This window comes from Amaranthus tricolor, chromosome 11, assembly GCF_026212465.1.
Source record: "Amaranthus tricolor cultivar Red isolate AtriRed21 chromosome 11, ASM2621246v1, whole genome shotgun sequence".
Taxonomy (NCBI): Eukaryota; Viridiplantae; Streptophyta; class Magnoliopsida; order Caryophyllales; family Amaranthaceae; genus Amaranthus; species Amaranthus tricolor.
The window spans coordinates 20,092,215-20,098,461 of NC_080057.1; positions in this window are offsets into that span (position 1 = coordinate 20,092,215).

Sequence of the window (6,247 nt, forward strand, 5' to 3'; positions counted from 1 at the left end):
TTCAACTTGATAAAGATAATACATAACGGGTCGGCAGGTACCCAACTCAATGTATTTTGTGGCCCATGACCCAACCCGGTCAAGACGGGTCGGGTACCCGATTCAAATTATATTATATTTTGAAAATATAGACCGCCATTTAGGATGTGGGTCAGCAGGCCGGGGCAAGCGGGTCAGATTTTTTGAACAACCCTAGTTGATGGGATATGTATGTAAAGACAATTATTATTCATGCAATAATCAATGTCATAAGCTTGGGAAATAATAACAATTTCATTTAGCTTCTTGAAGTGTTCATTAGCAACAAACAAAAAGCAAATATTAGATTATACTTAAAGGTGGAATTATTGGCAGGTAATGAGAAATAAATTGAATTATTATAAAGAAGGAAGAATATGGGAGGTAACCTGATATAATAGGTCATTTTTTTAAAGGGTTCATTGGAAAGCAAAGGTTAAATTATTAAAAAAAATTAAAAAATAAAACTATTAACAAGCAATGAAATATAAATTAAATTATTCACAACAACTTTTCCTATTTATTAAATAGATATACAATACTTCAATGATGCCAGGATGGGCAAGAACTTTTAACAATTAATTTAATTATGAAATACTCAATTAAAAAATCTCAATCTTCTCCCCTAAGTTATACAATAATGAAATTGATAGACTGACTAATCTTGGATATTGGGAAATTTCTGGCTTCATGATTGATTGTGATAATCTATCATGGGCACTATCAGATGACCCGTGCTTTGTAGATACAAGCAACTTGTATGTGGTGTACATCGTTCTTACAAATATTCCCTTCGAACTTTCTCTTTATCAAGAACTTAGAAAATCTAAATTATTCTCGGTTATTTATGAATTACCAATAAATATTTGCCACCTATAAATAATTTATCAAATTAATAAATTACGTTATTTACCTAACAAATCTTGAAAAGAGATTGTACACACATTAATTTCGAGTAAGTCAAGTTATTTAGTTTGCTTCTACTCAAAGCTTTGATCTTGGAATGACATATTCGCTAGCTAAGCTTTTTCTCATTTTCCGTCCATTTTATTTAATTTGCGCCTTTTTAAATTTTGATTTGTAGTTGGTGAATAAGACAAATAATATGTGAGGTAAAAAAAAGATTAGAATAGAATTGTGATGATCGGCCGGTTCTCTCTTAGAAAAGCACTCTTTTCTTCTTGCTTTTTTTTTTCAAACTTTTTCTCATTATTTATAAGTTGTTTTTTTTTTGAGAGATGGGTATATAATTCATATATGTACTTCGTGTTATTTTTTAATTGATTTTTCCATGTAATGAGACAAAAATCGAACTTTAAAATGTAAGAATTAAGTTCTTTAATTAATTAACCCAAAATTTACCATGAAAACTAATAAAATCAAAATATTCTTTTCATTTTTTCAATTATTCATTTATTAGATTAAAGCATCAATGAAAAATTTGAGGTGACTAATTAAAATTCAAGGATAATCAATATCACCTGTTGAATTATACCTATTTGTTTTTAGTGATAAGGCTCTTTTTATTGGAATGAAGACTTTTATTATATAGTTATAGAATATGTTAGACAGTTACCTTTATGAATAATAACTGATATTGTTAGTTTCCTAAAATAGAATAGTGCCTATGTATATAAAGAAGGAGTTACACCATCAAAAACAAAAAAAAACTGTAATTTTCATAGAACATAATTCTAGTATTTTCAAATCTTCATGGTATCAGAGCCTTAGGGTTTAGATCCGAGAAGATCTCATAATCTACCGTATCTTACCTACAAATGGCCGATTTTTCAGAAGAACAAACACAAAATACCCTAATGTCCATGGAACAGTTGGAACAGATATTTCAGATGTTTCAAAAACTCAACAAAACAAATAACCAAACAGAAAACCCAACCTCTGTCAAAATTTTAGAGATCCTCACATATCACAATTATACAAAATGGTGCAAACTAATGCACGTAGCCACTGAAGGTCGAGGGCGGCTCAGCCACATCACTGTCGCCCCTCCACCACCATCAGACCCCAATTACGTTCAGTGGGAACAAAGAGATGCCATGGTCATATCATGGATAATTGAGAATATAGATGGAGAGATTGTCAATCAGTTCCTGGACTATACGACAGCACAAAGTCTATAGCTAGGAATCGAAAGCCTTTTGGGATGTGGAAAGGATGAACTTCAGATCTTGATCTTAGTACCAAGGCAGTGACAATGAAACAAGATAATGACACTATAGAAGTTTATAATGGTAAACTTAACATGCTGTGGAAAGAGATTGACCGGAGAATGTCAAACCCAATGACATGCTCACATGACATAATAGAGTTCAATAGATACATACAGAAACAAAGACTTTACCAATTCCTCATTGGGATTCATGATAGTCTTGACAAAGAAAGGAGAGACATTCTCAACAGTGAACCCTTACCGACGGTGGAGACGGCCTATGCTACAATAAGACGGGAAATTGCACGCCGGAGGATTATGACCGGCGTCTCATCACTGGGAACAAATCCCTCAGAGATTGGATCAGGCTTGGTCACAAGAAACAAAACCTTCCAGAAAAGCCGAGAAGAAGATGATCGGAGAAAACTCTTATGTACCCACTGTGGTGGTTCAAGGCATACAAAGGAAGGATGCTTCAAGATTGTGGGATACCCTGAGTGGTGGGACGATCTACAGAAACGGAGGGTCGCCACCAAGGCACCGGCAAGACGGACCGGCGGCAAGGCCCACCTAACTACTACCGACCAACCCGATACATCATGGAGCAAATCAGGTAAAGGAGGTGACTGGTACAAAGGGGAAGGACAAACAGTAGCTATAGAAGAAATGGCCAACAATGGCGAAAAACAGAAAGAGGAGGAAGAGAGAGAAAGTCCAGCCGTCTGGGAGAGGGAGGGGGACATCAATACTCCCCCTATTTATAACCAAGCCCAAGCCCACATATTTATAATCACCTAGCTCTCAACCCACATTTAATGCCCAAAATTCCCACAAGTCTCCTTAGCCATAAACGTAACTCTCAGTGGATATTTGACTGCGGGGCAACGAATACAATGACTTATTCACCCATCCTTTGACCTCCATGATTTTTTATTCACCCATCCTTCTAACCGAACCCACATCCAAACTGCCAATGGGGAATTTGTACCAGTTGACCAAGCTGGACCAGTCAATATCTCCCTTTCTCTTCATCTTAAAAACTGCTTGTTCATTCCTAGCTTGTCTCATAAATTATTGTCGGTTAGTCAGTTAACCAAGGACTTAAAATGTACTGTGTTTTTCACCTCTGACCATTGTATTGTGCAGGATGCTCAGACGGGGACGATCATTGGGCGTGGTACTGAACGAGGTGGACTATACTATGTCGATGAAGTGATTCAAAATAGTGGTGCAATGCTTGCTCACGGATCTCCTGCTCACCAATTGAGGACTTGGCATCGTCGTTTAGGTCATCCTTCCTTAGGTTATCTCAAACATCTTTTTCCTTCTCTTAAGAGTTGTACTACATCATTAGATTGTGAAACTTGTGTATAAGCTAAGAGTCATAAACATTCTTACTCTCCCAGTAATAATCGTGCTCCAAAACCATTTGATATCGTGCATTCTGATGTATGGGGCCCAGCCCCACATATTGACTTTCATGGTTTTTCATATTATGTGTTATTTATTGATGATTGTTCTCGAATGTGTTGGGTTTATTTTTTGAAACACAAATCTGAGGTTTTTGATGTCTTTGTGAAATACTATAACATGATTATCACTTAGTTCCATGCAAAACCAAAAATCCTTCGCTCAGATAATGGTGGTGAATATATCTCTATTGCAATGAAACAATTTATTCTTGATCATGGCCTTGTTCATCAAACCTTCTGTCCCGACACTCCGCAACAAAATGGGCTTGCTGAACGTAAAAACCGTACCCTTCTTGAGGTCGCCCGGGCTCTCATGTTTGACACTCATGTACCTGTCCGTATTCGGCCTGAGGCTATTGCTACTGCCACCTATCTCACAAACCAACTCCCTGCTAAAATCCTCAAATTCCAGACTCCACTTGCCACCCTTAATACTTTCACTCTTGTTCCCTCTTCTCACTCCCTTCCTCCTCGCATATTTGGGTGTGTTGTGTACGTCCACCTTCCATTTCGGGTTCGAACCAAATTTGAACCCCGGGCAGTCAAATGTGTGTTCCTTGGGTATGGGACTACACAGAAGGGCTATCGATGTTATGATCCTATCCATAACAAAATTTACACCACCATGGATTGTGACTTCTTTGAACACTCTACCTACTACACCCAGCCTCGATCTCAGGGGGAGAGTGTGAGTGCAGATCTCAGCTAGTTGATTCATCCCTTGGCTGACAGTCGAGCTCGTAAAGAACAAGTAGGCACTATCATTGATATTGCCACTGACATGATTACTGAATCACCTCCTCAGACTACTATTCCAGTCCTTGAGCATCCGGCCGAACAAGAGGTAACATCGAGTACTAGTGCTCCTCTCATTGATATATCAACTGACTGTATTGTACCACGTAGTGTTGTTGCAGGAAATATAATTTGCCTCCTCGTAGTACAAGAGGAATGCCTCCGAAGCGGTATGATCCTGAGTATGAATCCCAGATATCCCAATATTCTATTTGTAGACTGGACGATGAACAACTATCACAAATAGATGTTGCCTTTAATGCATCTCTCTATTCCAGTACTATTCCGAAAACCACTGAAGAAGCTCTCCAAGAACCAAAATGGAAGCAAGCTATGGATGAAGAGATCATGGCTCTCCAGAAAAACGGAACGTGGGAGAAGTGTAGATTACCAGGTAAAGACAGTTGGCTGTAGATGGGTTTTTTCAGTCAAGTATCATGTTGATGGAACCATTGAGAAGTATAAAGCAAGGCTGGTTGCTAAAGGGTACACACAGACTTATGGGGTAGACTATTCGGAAACATTCTCTCCTGTGGCTAAAATCGATACCATTCGAGTTCTCTTCTCAGTAGCAGCAAATAAAGATTGGCCTATGTTTCAATTCGATGTAAAAAATGCCTTCCTACATGGAGAGATTAAAGAAGAGGTATACATGAAGCCACCACCTGGGTACTCAGATAAGTATAGTCAAGGAGAGGGCTGTAGACTTAAAAGGGCACTATATGGCTTGAAGCAATCCCCTAGGGCATGGTTTGGGAAATTCACTACAGCAATGAAGAGATTTGGCTACCAACAGAGCAACTCAGACCATATCCTATTTCTCAGGAGGAGTGGAAACCAAATTACATGCCTCGTGATCTACGTAGATGATATGGTGATTATTGGAAATGACTCTAAGGAAATTGATCGACTCAGAAGCAAGCTATTCCAAGAGTTTGAAATGAAAGATTTGGGACAACTGAAATACTTCCTTGGAATAGAAGTCCTAAGATCAAGGAAGGGGATATTCATCAATTAGAGGAAGTACATTTTAGATCTCTTAGCGGAAGTAGGCATGTTAGACTGCAAACCAACAGAGACTCCTATGGTAGCTAATCACAGCGTACAAATTGTTGAAGGGGTAGAAGAGGCAGATCAAGATCGTTATAGAAGAATGGTTGGAAAACTGATCTACTTATCTCACACGAGACCAGATATCGCCTATGCAGTAGGGGTTGTAAGTAAGTTCATGCATCGACCTCAGGCGGAACACATGGCAGCAGTCCTGAGGATTCTGAGATATTTAAAGAGAACCAGTAATAAAGGAGTTCTCTACTCAAAGAATGATAACCTTGATCTTATTGGTTATACAGATGCAGATTGGGCTGGTAATCGGGACGACAGGAAGTCTACCTCAGGATACTTCACCCTTGTAGGGGGTAATCTAGTCACTTGGAAGAGCAAGAAACAGAAGGTAGTTGCTTTGTCCAGTGTAGAAGCCGAATTTAGAGGGATAGCAAAAGGAGTTACAGAGATTCTGTGGATTCGAAAACTTCTAGGAGAACTAGGCTTTCACCAGACACAGACAAGTTCTTTATATTGTGATAACAAAGCAGCAATAAGCATTTCTGAGAATCCCGTCCAACACGATCGAACGAAACATGTAGAAATTGATAGACATTTTATCAAGGAGAAACTAGAAGATAAGGTCATTCGTCTTCCTTTTGTTAGATCGAAAGATCAACTAGCTGACATTCTCACAAAAGTCGTTTCATCAGAGGTCTTCAATAGTATTTTATACAAGTTAAGCATT